This window comes from Anas platyrhynchos, chromosome 1 (genome assembly GCF_047663525.1).
Source record: "Anas platyrhynchos isolate ZD024472 breed Pekin duck chromosome 1, IASCAAS_PekinDuck_T2T, whole genome shotgun sequence".
Taxonomy (NCBI): Eukaryota; Metazoa; Chordata; class Aves; order Anseriformes; family Anatidae; genus Anas; species Anas platyrhynchos.
Window position 1 is genome coordinate 18,060,927 of NC_092587.1, and position 13,465 is coordinate 18,074,391.

At 36.0% G+C, this 13,465-nt stretch overlaps 1 protein-coding gene across 6 annotated transcripts in view; it reads left to right on the plus strand.

The window, feature by feature from the left end:
* TAFA5 (TAFA chemokine like family member 5) overlaps window positions 1–13,465 on the plus strand; it is a 437,142-nt gene that overhangs the window by 407,579 nt on the left and 16,098 nt on the right. The gene's annotated exons all lie outside the window — the stretch shown is intronic.

Genomic DNA, 13,465 nt, shown 5'->3' on the forward strand with positions numbered 1-13,465 from the left:
TAAAATCAGTATATCACCTCAACCTGAAAATGCCATCAGAATGTAGCACAGAGGAAAAAAGAAGTGAAATGATGCAGGAAATGAATGATACCAGAGACCTGCTAATAAAACAATATTATACCTTCTTGGCTTGTATACCTAGTATACCTTACAGAAAATCCTTATATATGACATACCGCATAGCCTGCAAGTAGCCATGTGTATGAATTTTGGGTTGAAAAGTACCATTGAGTTGGAACTCCAAATACACCCATAGTAATTGCTAACACCCACAGTACTCATTAAAGCCTATCATGACCGTGTTGCATGTGCCTTTAAGTCTTCTGGTAGTTTGTTCTGTTTGAAGGGTGATTTGGAAAAGGACCACTTTCTGAAAAGGGCACGGACAAATTGTTCCAATGATGGGCCAGAGGAGAGAATGGAAATGCAGAAATACAATGACAAATACGATGTTTGGCTTTGCTTCAGTCACTTCAGTACTACAGTATGTAGCATGCTCAAAACTGCCAGCTTCTGAAAGAATGGAAATTTCAGCATTGTCACAGCATTTAAAAACAAGACATCTGACAGTGAACAAAAGGAGCTCAGGATTTTTCAGTCTTGGTGGATCAACAAGATTTGATTAGTTAAACTGGCACTGTCAACACAAGTGCCTTTCAGGTATTTCCTTTGGTATCTCTATGTATTTCATAAGTGTGAGGTATGTGCTGTTCTAGAAGTTTATCCTATCTTGCACCATAGAATGGTTTCTAAATTTATACAGCCTGAAGCAGCTATTGAATTGAAAACAATGCCTTTGTCAAAGAACAATGCTTTGTGTCATAGAAAGATAAAGTCGATCTTGAGTTCAGGAAAACTAGCTACATAGTAATTCAACTCAGTAAGTCAACTTTTGCAGCAAAACTTCTGTTTTGCAGTATCTTTTGAAAACAGCTTACAGCTTTGGAAGAAGGTGCAAATAAAATATTTCATTAAGCAGGCAAATATTCCTGTCCTCAGCTGTTACAACTGTAGATCTATCTGTACATATACTACCACCAAAATGGCAACACATATGAATAGTGACATGGATTTAAAAGCATCACTTCCAGTATATGTTTGATACTGCCAAGTTCTTGAAAATCAGTGGAAGCATGCAAGAAGTCTTTCATGTCCTTAGTCACCAATAATATTCCTTATGTGATAATGAATGTCATTGACAGGCTATATGTGCTTTGTCATGAAAAGTATTCTTTTGAATATAAATACTTAGTTTGGACTTTATATTGAGTTTAAATGGCTCAGTTTGGGAATGGTGTGTGTGTGTGTGTGTGTGTGTGTGTCTGTGTGTGTCTGTGTGTGTGTGTGTGTGTGTTCAGGGGTGGCCTATGTGAGCAGAGCCCATCAGCTGTCCCATGTCAGATCAGAGCCAGCTCCAGACGGCTCCAAAAGGGACCTGCTGCTGTCCAGAGCCAAGCCAGCGAGAGGCATTGGTTGGGCCTCTGGGAGAGCAGATTTCAGAAAGGGAAAAAAAACACTGAACAACAGCAGCTGGTAGAGAGAGGAGTGAGAAACAGTCCTGCAGACACCAAGGTCAGTGCAGCAGGAGGGCAGGATGTACTCCAGGCACATAGCAACAGTTCCCCTGCGGCCTGTGGAGGAGCTCCCGGTGGAGCAGGTGAATGTGGCCTGGAGGAGGCTGCGGCCCATAGCGAGCCCCTGCAGGAGCAGGCCCCAGGCCGGAGTTGCAGCCTGTGGAGAGGAGCCCACACAGGAGCAGGGGATCTGTGGGGAGCTGCTGCCCATGGGGGACCTAGGTGGATGGATAGACACCGTGGTACAGATCCATGTTGGAGCAGTTCTTGAAGAGCTGTTGTCTGTGGGAAGCCCATGCAGGATCAGTTTTGCAAGGACAGCATCCCATGTCAGGGACCCCACATTGGTGCAGGCTCTCCAACCCTTGAGCCCTTTTCATTCTATTTTCTCCCCCTTTTCTTTGAAGAGGGGAAGTGAACATCATTGTGGTGGTGTTCAGCTGCTCAGCAGGGTAAAACCACCACAAACAGCCATCAAACTATGGAAATTAGGCTTCTTGAGAGCGAAGAAAATATGTTTTTTGGTTTTGTTTTTTCCTTAGTTCAGACTTCCGTAGGAAACTGAAGAATCAACAGGAAAACATCATGAACATATTAATAATAATCTGAGGGAACTTCACAGGCATCTGTGAAAATGTTTTATCTATTGATCCACATAGTGGAAAGAAGTAATTCTCTAATCCTTCCATCCCAGGTGCTGTGGATGGTGCAGTATAGGTTGAGGCATTGCAACAATAGCTGACAGGCTTGACCTCTGATAAAAGACAATAAATTCAAAGTTCTTTAGCTAGGAGCTGGATATGCTTAGTCTGTCTCTGAAGAAATATTGCCCAGCTTGAGTTGTAAACATTTTATCCTGTTTTATCCTCTGTAAATCAAAATGTTCTCAATGCTGGCAAAGAAGAAGCACTGTTAGCTTGTTAAAAGAAAGACCTGAAGGCCAGTACCTCTTCTCTTCATCATTAAACTTTATTTGGAACATGTTTCATGGATGTGGATGACTCTTATGAATCCTCTTTAAAATTACAAATTGTCTTAATGAACCTTGATATCAGCTGTTACTTTTCCTATTAATACAGAAAATCAATATAGAAATAATCTAAAATGATCAGAAATCATTACCCTAGTTGTTGTACATATGAAATGAGATATTCCCTGTCCTCAAAACTTTCCAGTTCAAATGTGTGAAATGATGAAAGTGATATGTCAGATAAAGAAAAGGGGAATGATATATCAGATAAAGAGAAGGGAAAAGCAGGTAAAAGTTAACAAGAGTACTTAACATCTGTTATATAGCATTTGTAATGTTAATTTAAAGTTTATTTTAGTTAATGAGTGATAGAGTTGTGAAATATATGGTAGTCTGTCTTATTCCTGAAAACTCAGTCCTCATGACAATGTCATTGCTTGAAACTGTAGATGATAATTGTTTCAAATCCAGAAACCCTCTGCTGAAGCTTACGGTTCTTAGAAAGGCCATCTCTAATAAGGGAAGCCTTCAGATCTGATGAAATAGTCTATGGGTCTACCTTGAGTTCTTGTATATATGATGTTTCTGTAGAAAGAAATCACTAGTTTGCTTGTGCAAAAACTGCAAGATAAACAAGTTTTGAATACTTTTTTTTTATTATTTTATTTCTATGATGTTCTCCCAGTCAATGCCCTTGTAATGTAATCTCTCTCAGGATATAAGGTTAGATTGTACCCAATCCCATACAGCTATACAGTGTCTTGTTCTTTTAGGCCTGGCTGGAAGTTCCTGTCCATTTCTTGCAAGTAGCAACTGCATATGTAAATCGGTTCAATTCACTGCTCTGACAAAAAGTTTTGTTTTGTTTTGTTTAATTTTGTTTTTTAATGGGTTCATTTTCTATCAGACCAGTGAGCTTATCCACTTCCTTCTTTGATAGTATCATATTTAGATTTGAATCAAGTAACTGCATATGGTGTAAAAAAAGGGGAAGAGTGAAGAGTACTGCTGTGCTAACATGGTGTATAATGAAAACACACCTTTACTTCTATATCTGGGAAGTCTAGTAATTAAAGTAAAGAGTTATCAAATTGGTACTTGCTTTAGTATTGAAATCAGTTATTCAGTTTCATTCATTTGCTTTATTTTACGCATACCTTCTAGTGTCTAAAGATGGTGGTGTCAGTCAAATTATGGTAACAATGCAAAATGTTGCCAAAACCTGTTACCATGTCTTTAATCTGAAAGGATTTAGTTTTTAGTTATGATAAAATTTAGCTAAGTTATTTTATGGAAACATTAAAAAAAATGTTTTGTTACAGGATCACATACAAATCCTACTTTTTTTTTTTATTACTGTCAACGTTTACCCTGTGTAGCAAAGTTCACCACTATTTTCTGTGCTGTTAGCAGTTTGTCTCATAAGCGTTTCAAGTTTAACTATATCATTATCACTGTATACAAGTATGGAGTTTATATACGTAGAGTGTACTCCAAATCAAATAAAAAATTGCTGGCTTTGTTCTATACCAAAACAAACCAAAACAAACAAACAACCCACATCATTTCCATTCACATAAACCACTTTATGGTGAATCAGCCTTGTGATGATTCTGATAATCTGACAGTGGTGTGTTTCAACCTGTATTCACCAGCCAGCTGTTTACCAGAAAGGAAAGTAGTAATTGCGGTAATAAAAGTACATGGAATATTTTTTTAAGAAGAGTTGAAGGTTAGAAACCACACAGATGTGACAGTTTTCACTCTAGAAGTTACAGCATTAGAGGAAGCAAAATCCATCACATACTATTGGATTATTAAAGGAATGGATATTACTTTGTCAGCCACTGGTTTGTGGTGCTTAAATCCTGTATTTCTATAATAAAGTACTCAGGTTGGATAAGTTGTTTAAGACTGGAGATAGCAGAGGTGCTTTCATTTTCATGGTCATAGTTTATCCTAGATCTCTGTCATTATTGTTTGTTTGCACTGTGGGGACTAGTACAAAAATGTTCATGTTTTGGTTCCAATTTTATTGGAAAGCAACAGTAAAATCTTAGAACAGAATTGCCACGATTTGTGCCAATTGGGAAATATTGGACAGATTTAGTAAAGGAGCTTATGAGCAAGCAGAGACTGTACTTGTTGACACAATTGTTGAAACACAATTGTTTCAGGTCTCTGCAAAAGAGAGACATGACAGTGAAGAGGAAGTTGTACTAACAATATTCATACAGTGACTATTCATGACTTAGCAGCAGTCCTATTTTAAATTAGGACTGTGCACATAAAATCATTAATTTTACATTCCCAATGGGAATTTAGGCTATACTCTCCAGTATTATAAATCAAGCAACTTTGAAATGAATGAAGCACATTTTTTAATGGTTTAAAATACTGTGTTATGGACAGTATCAATTAGATGCAAAGAATGAGCTGACTACCTTGATTTTCATTCTTCTAAACATGATCTCAGAATAGCATTACATGCTACATCCAGTATGGCTTTCCATTTTTATGGATCCTCTTTCTGTTCCATCTATGTTGATTTAACAAAATATTATGAGTGCCTTAATTGTTGTTGAAAATATATCAACATCCGTATTTTAAATTTTCAAGTATTTTGTTGTAAATTTTCTTTCTAGGTAATGAAGAGAATTTCTTTAGTTATTTTGTAACACAAAACACTAGATAAAATTAATGATTTAATCATCTTAGAAAAAAAAATAGTAGCAACACTTAGAAATATATTAAAGGAGGAAAATGTTGGGGAAAGATCTATTATATACTTCCCATGAGGAAATATAGTATCAGCTTGAATGATTAATTTACAGCATCTCAAGAATTCACTGAAACCCACCTTAAATTTCTTTATGTGATCAATTCCATTTTATTGCTGTGAGATTTATGCAATAAAACAAATAAATGGTTGATTTATCTTACTGTTCCACTTGTGTGACAAAGCATAAGACAAAAGAGATGAAGAGAGATGAAATCAACTGCTGTATGGAAAAGAACTGATTGTATGCTAATGTTGTTTAGATTTATGAAGATAGTTATTTTACACTGTTTTTTTTTTTTTTTTTTTTTTAATTCATTTTCAATGTTCCCTGAACATATCAAAAGAAGGATTCAATTAAACAAAATATTTTTACATTCAAATTTAAATATATGTATGTGCAGATGCAATCACAGTATTTTAGAAAGTTTAAAATTATGCTTTTTGAATGGAAACTGAAGTTTTCTGTTTAGGTCAAGAGTACATAGTAGAATGGAAATCTGTTACAATCTTCCTAAGTGTTGTTCCTCCAAACCATGTTCTGGTGATACCATCACTAGGAATGAGGGAGTCATCTCCTTTCTCTACATATATTATACACAGCATTTTTTTGATGCTACCAGAAAAAAATAAAAATAAAAATAAAAATAAAAAAAATTCTCTGTGGAGAAAATGGGATTAAAAATAATTTTTGTGATAAACTTTGTCTGAATTTGCAGTCAACTTTACAGATAAAATCCACTGTAGTTATCATTTGTGGCTAGTAAAGGATTTTACATGAACATCTCCTTAGATCACTTTCATTATTTTTAATTTTTAGTGATGTCAAACATATGTACTCCTCTGTCAGTACAAAGCATTGTGGGCCTGGATCCTGCAATACATAGCACATAAGACTTTTGTACAGAACTTCCCTTACTATGCCCCTGCTTACAGTCACAGCCGGGATCAACAAAGCTTCAGAAGCCAGCAGTAAGCCCAGAATGTAACTTCCCAGTCATGATCAGTGAACAACCACTTCTTCCCTGGATGCTCTCTTAGTATCTCATCTACTTTTGTCTGCAACTGAGAGTATGACTTTATTATTATTATTATTATTATTATTATTATTATTATTATTATTATTATTATTATTGTTGTTGTTGTTGTTGTTGTTGTTGTTGTTATTATTGTTATTAATGTTATTATTGTTATTATTATTATTATTATTATTATTATTATTATAGTTGTAAGTAAGTTGGGTCCTAGCTATTCTGATGATCAGCAGGGGTTGTTTCCCTGCCAATACCATTTTATGAACAGCTGAATGCTGTAGTAAGGTAAAGGGCTGAAGAGACAACACAACAGCTGAGTGGAGGACTAGTTGCTCTGTTACATAGCAGCTATGGGAGGAACCTCTTCTTTCCCTGAGTTTATCTGTAGAGTTGAATAATAAAAATTCTAATATTGTACTTATGCTGGTTTGTGTCTGTGTGCACATGCATGTGTACACATTAAATGATCCCATATGCTGTCAGACACACGCTTTAATTTGAGGGGTGTAGGAAGTCTTAACCTCCCAACAAAATCTATTTAAAATCAAAGAGTGCTGCCAGAAGATTGAGAGAGGTTATCTCTCTTCTCAGCCCTGGTGAGGGCACATCTGGAATGCTATGCCCAGATCTGGGCTCCCCACTACAAGAGAGTACTGGAACTATGGGAGACAGTCTACAAAGATTAGGGGACTGAAGCGTCTCTCTCATAAGGAAAGGCTGAGAGCACTTAGCCTGAAGTAATGAAGGCTGAGAGGGGATCTTAATAATGTATACAAATGTCTTAAGGGAGGATGTCAAGACTCTTTTCAGTGGTGCCCAGCGATAGCATGAGAAGCAGTGGTTACACACAGAAACACAGGAAGTTCCATACAAACATAACTGTGACAGTGACATAGTGCTGAAACAGGTTTCCCAGAGAGGTTGTAGAGCCTCCTTCTCTGGAGGAGAAACCCAAGAGAAAAGCCATTCAAAACTCACCTGGACACGATACTATGCAACATTCTGTAGGTATCCCTGCTTGAGCAGCAGGATTGGACCAACCCAGCTCTTCCAACCTCAACCATTCTCTGATTCTATTTTGTGAAGCACAGGACAGCCTGCCATTCCATGTCCCATTTTGTACCTTGTTTTTTACATTTAAATTCCAGTCAGCAGGTGGTAATCATGAGAAGTGTGCTTAAGGAAGACTGTAAGTGTTTTTCTTGAAAGGCAAACTACATGTGCTTCCAGGGGTTTCGGTTTCTACTGAATTTTGGTTGTAAGATCATGTCAAATACCTGCATTACTTGCAATTGAAAGTCACAAAGGAGAAAATAAACACTCTCCTGCAGAGTAGTATGCAACCTTAACCATTAAGTAGCTAGGTAACTATGGCAGATTTGTTTATATATATCACTATTCATGGGACTGTCCTTTGTTCCAATATTAGCATGACCACAGCTCTCACTAATAACCTAAATCTGCAGCTTTTAGTTTTATTTATTTATTTTTATTAAATAAGATAATATGAGCAAAATGAAACTTTGCCAGGCCTCTTTCCCCCTCCTCCTTCTCCCTCCCCCCTTCCTCGTTTGTTTGTTTGTTTGTTTGTTTTTTGTGTTTGTTTGTTTGTTTGTTTGTTTTTCCTCAAACAACGTGAAAATAAGAAAAAATCTTGTTATGGAGGAAATGCTGTTCAAAGGAACAGAGAATTTTCTGTACATCTGCTACCTTTAATAGCTACTCGTCCATAGCATAAATGCCTTAAATGTCACCCTCCATTTTTCCATGATGGAAATAAATGAATAGATGTGACTCTGAAGCTAGGGGGAAGCATTTGAAGGCAGGAGAATAGCGTGGGGTGTGTGCATGTGTTTTTTTCTTTTATAAACTTTTTTTTTTTCAGCTATCTTAGAGGTCATTCATACAGCTTTTATACCTTTAATTTTTCACACGGTTTTGATTGTCTTCCCTTGGATCAAAACAAGGCTATGAAGTTGGTATTTGTGGAAGCACTGGCTGGAATGAAGATGCTTTCCAGGATCACAGTTTGTCTCCTGATCACTTCCTATCTTATTAAGTATAAATCTTTCATTCACTGCATGGTCAACTAAATGGGCAATACTGGGACCCAAATTAGCTGTAAAAATAAATTGGATATTGACTATAAGTCTCCAGTGACAGGTAAAGCTGCATTAAGATGTGTGATTCTATAAGGGACATTGTGTTACATATGAGTTCTTTAAACACCAACCTTTTCATGTGCCTGTGATGCACCACAGACAGGCAGTAGTTTTCTTCAAACAGACATACAGGACACAGTACTCACCTTCTTTTGTGCACTGTAGCCCATTGGTGGTGAACAATGAAGGAGATGGAGCTGAGACTCCTTTATTCTCACCCATTTATGTGTGTTTGTTAAAGGTAAAACATGAAAAAAGTGTCCATTTTTGCCTCCTTGTATTTGGAGCTGAGGCAGCCTGTGGGTGTCATATAGGAGCAGCAGATATCCTGTGCTATCTTGAGCAATTTAAAAATTACATTGTATAAATGGTATTTTCGAGTCTATACCTTGTACAAGGAGAAGAAGTAAAAGTTGTGGTTATTTTTTAATATATACATATTTTTAAAGTCAAAACAAGATTGTCATAAAAAGTGGCCAGCAACTCTTTTAACTGTCTCTGTTGCTTGTGTTTTCAATTACTAACAAGTAATTGAAAAAATAATTTCATTACTACAGTTATGTGGAACAAATATTGAAAAAATATTTTATTCCTATATCTAATAAATATCAAGATCATATCAAGAGAGTGTGCATTAGTGGGTAATAAATGCAGTCCTCAGAGTATGTATTAGAAACTCACTAGCTTCTCACTTACTGCTATGCAATATATGAAGCTGTAGAGGAAACGTCAAATAGGACACCTCTGTCTGTGGTACTTCCAAAGTTATTTACCTCTGCCTCAGTTTTATACTTTTTCGTTATCCACACTGATCATAGTCTGTGTGGATCAAGGAAGTTTCAGCCTATACTATCGTATCTGTTGTGGTAATTGTGAATTCAAATCCTGCTTTCCAGTTTATTCAGTATCCCTCCCAGCATCAGGTTTTATCTTTTTAATAAGACAGTCTCAGTTCCACCTACTAGTACTACATAGTACTAGTACTACATTGTAACATTTCCAGCATAACCTCTTCTTAAATTTCTCCTAATGCAGTTGAGCATATTAATAAGTAATGTCTAAGTATTATTTTGCTACTGTTGCCTAGTTTCTAGAACATATTTTCCTATTTAGCTTATGACAGTGTCATCCCTTTTTGGTAACCATTGATAGAAAAGGAATATTTGTTTCTCCTTCAATTTCTGTTCCTATTGCCAACCCCATGATCACTGACTTAGAATTATACAAATGTATCAAATTCCAGAATTCTAACTTTGTAGGAGATAACTACTATATAAATCCTCGCATTTTCATGTATTAATTTTATGATACATTCAGACATTCAGGAAAGCTTTTTTTTTTTTGAACATCTGGTTGAGATTTTTGAGAGCAGGTCGGACCTTAGTCATTTCAGTTAGCCCTACTTCGCAGATTTCCACTCTCCTTGTGCTTCAGCAATTGCAAATCAAGTTAACTGCATTAAGAAAATAAAATTAGGTGTTTTTCTGAATTCGTTATTGGTGAGGAACATCTTCTGCAGAGTGATTTTTGAAAGGCAATTTACAGGCTAAAGCTTGTGATTAGTGAGGATGAAGAGATATTCACTAGGATATCTGCTCCTCCATCATATGCAAAACTTGTCAGTATTCTTTGCTCCCTTGTCATGTAGATATTCCCCTTGCATTTTGTGATACTGTATTTATCATCCTTTTCAGACTATATTTACGTTGGATAAGACCTGAGTGATATTTACTGAGTAAATATTCTGTTATGCTACAGCCTTCAAAATATTCAGCATCACTTTCAAAAATTATTTGAACTCATGGGGCAAAGAACCCATTCAGCTTTATTCACTCTGACATCCTTTTCATAAATTCCTGAATGATATAGCCCATGGTCGATACAGAGGTGAGTGTTTTCTAACAGAGAGGTCAAGATTGTGTATTTAAAATGTTTTTCAATAGATTTGGCGGGGAGATTAAGGCACAAATGTTAATGGAAATATATTTCCAGAGGGTGCAAAAAGGGATGTAGGCTTTCTTGAACAGAAAAACAATGCTTTACTTATGTGAATTCTTTAGTGCAATATATTTGTGTATATGTTTCTGTTTTATTGATGAAGCATAAATCCAAGACTGTTCAACAAATATTTTGACTATTATCCTTGATTTTTGTCATTTTGTGAACAACCTGCTTTCCCAGTAAAGTTCCTTACAGGCATAGCATTTTACTTCTGCACATACCCAGAGGTGTGGTTAATGTGGCAAAGCTGACCAATTTAGTACCTGTCTTAGAGCTAAGTGTGTTTGATACACCAAGTGTATATTCACTCACTTAAGTCTGAACGGAGACTGAGCCAGTACATTTTGGTACTCTGGGGTTCTGCAGAAAACACAAATCCAAAGGTACTTTCTTCAAAAACCAGAGCAGCAGAAGAATACATCATCCAGCTTTTTGGTAAGTAAATGCCAAAATTCAGTCCTTCAGGAGGTTTTATGTTGTCTGAATGTCATTTTGCATTTGGCAATATTAGCCTGGGGACTAATATTTCTGGGAGCCTCTGTATGTTTTTGTTTGTTTGGTTGGTTTGTTTTTGTGCTGTCCAAACTTCTACAGAGTGAAATTATCAGAAGTCAGCTGTTCTGTTCTACCTCTCTGTATGTAGACTTCTGCCATTTAGTGCTTCTAAGGCAGAAGATTGTTGAAGACTGACTCTCTTTATTAGGAAGTGGCTGGTCTGCTGCAATTTACTCCTGTGGGAGGCAGTTCCCACAGCTGCCATCCTACTTAGCTACTGGAAGCTGCAGTTCTCAGTTAAGAAAATTAGGCAGACATCCATGATCTTTGGAGCCTGTTCAGGTTCATCAGCATTCAGTACAGTAAGGCATCTGAACATGTCATGCTGGGGGTAATGAATTGAACCCTTACATTTAGTGGCTAAACCTAATTAAAAATAGTTACTGATGAGGTAAGAAACTTGTGTTCTACTTTCTTTTCAGTGTGCATGTTTGAAATCTACCTCATCTCTAGTCTACAGGCAAAGGTGAAGGAGAACAAACACTAAGCTTTCTGTGATTTAGATCTACCGCTGTGCAGCCAGTAGCATTGCAAGGAAAACGGAGAACATGATGCTGCAACCTAGCACAGAGGATGTTCTTTTGAAGCGGTCCTTTAAATTAATTAATTAATTAATTAATTGAGTAGTTCTTTACACATCATCTTATTAAAAATAGACTTGAATCTGTGAACAGGTTGACATTGCACTCCGAGGCATCCACCAAAGAAGTTCTAATAAGAACCTGCAGACTTGCACAATTCAGCTGAGTGCTTCTCTGATGTAACTTGTAATAAAATTTAATAACTTCGTCTTGTTAATAGTCATACCAATTCCAGATACTGCACCTAAATATATCTCCTTAGTCCCCTTATCTCTTTCTAAGATATAAAGTGTTACGGAAGTATGCTCCTTATTCCCTCTTAAGAATACCAGTGAACAGCTTTCTTTTCAGTTTATAGGTGATAGTTCTAAACCTCAAGGACTCAACCAAGAGTTCAGTTTACCTTTCTTATTTGAGATTCAAACACTGCTTTCCCTCAACTCACCAACTTGCCAAACAGAAGTGTTCTGCCACCCTTTTCAGTTTAGGACACTACATGTTATATTTTTCATGAGCAGAATATCCTTTACAGAGATGTCTGGGAAATAAGCCAGTTATAATGGTCTCAGGACAATATGCAGGATTGCAGAACAAAAAAAAAGTATACTTATATTTAAATATATGAATGTCTCAAATTAGCACAGCAAATGGTAATTGACAGTTTTTGATGAATTTTGGCACTAATTTCAGATCAAACTATGTATGAGGCTTTAAATTAAAATGTAATTATCTCTTTGTTGACTTTAATACAGATCTGAATCTGTAGTTACTGAGTTGTCTTTACTTATGATCCATGACCTTTTTTTTTTTTTTTTTTTTTTTTTTTTTTTTTTTCAGATTTTGATTCTGCTTGGGTATTTCTGGCCTATGAGACAACTATATATGTCATATGTGAGCAAACTATTGCCATTGATAGGAATGACAAGATCATGTACAAATCATCCAGTTAGTTAATTTTGATGGCAAAGTGCTCAGTTGCAGTTCATGTGTTTGGCCTTGGATGCCTGATCTAACTTTGAGAAAGATGCCCGATGCCCTCTGGCAAATATGGATTTATTTATTTATTTCCATCTGGAGTCAGTCCAAAGAATTCCAAATGTCAGACCTCTGACTTATCACTGTGCCAGATTTTGAATCAAATAATCTAGGAAGAAAGTGTATTGGTTGAATATGCAGATGCTATATTATTCAGAGAATACTAGTATATTGAAATATTGACATAAGTACACCTTAAAATGGGAAATCATTTTGAAAATGTGTTCTGTTACCTATTGATAGAGCCAGCACTTTGAAAGTCAGTATGAAGAATTTGTAAGATTAAACATACTTTATCAGAGTAAGCTTAAAGACTCAAACTTCCATATGTTGTAAGAAAGTAAACCCTTCTTGCCACCACATTTTCACCTTTTAACTAGGTTATGTGCAAGTGTGGAGTTTTTAAAAATAAGGCAGAACAATCAGGAATAAAATGGAACTCTTTACCCAAATACTACATGTATATCAACAAACAATAATAGCTAAAATTAAAATTGTTTGTTAAAACTTGATATTTTCCTTTTTTTTTTTTCATTACTATTTTGACACTATTTTATGGCATATCAGTACCAATTAAAAACAATGTAGCAGTTGAACTAGATGATCTTTGAAGGTCCCTTCCAACTGAACTATTCTATTCTATTCTATTCTATTCTATTCTATTCTATTCTATTCTATTCTATTCTATTCTATTCTATTCTATTCTATTCTATTCTGTGTTTTGTTCCTACTGATGTGTTATAATACACGTACAATTTATTGATCAAATACATT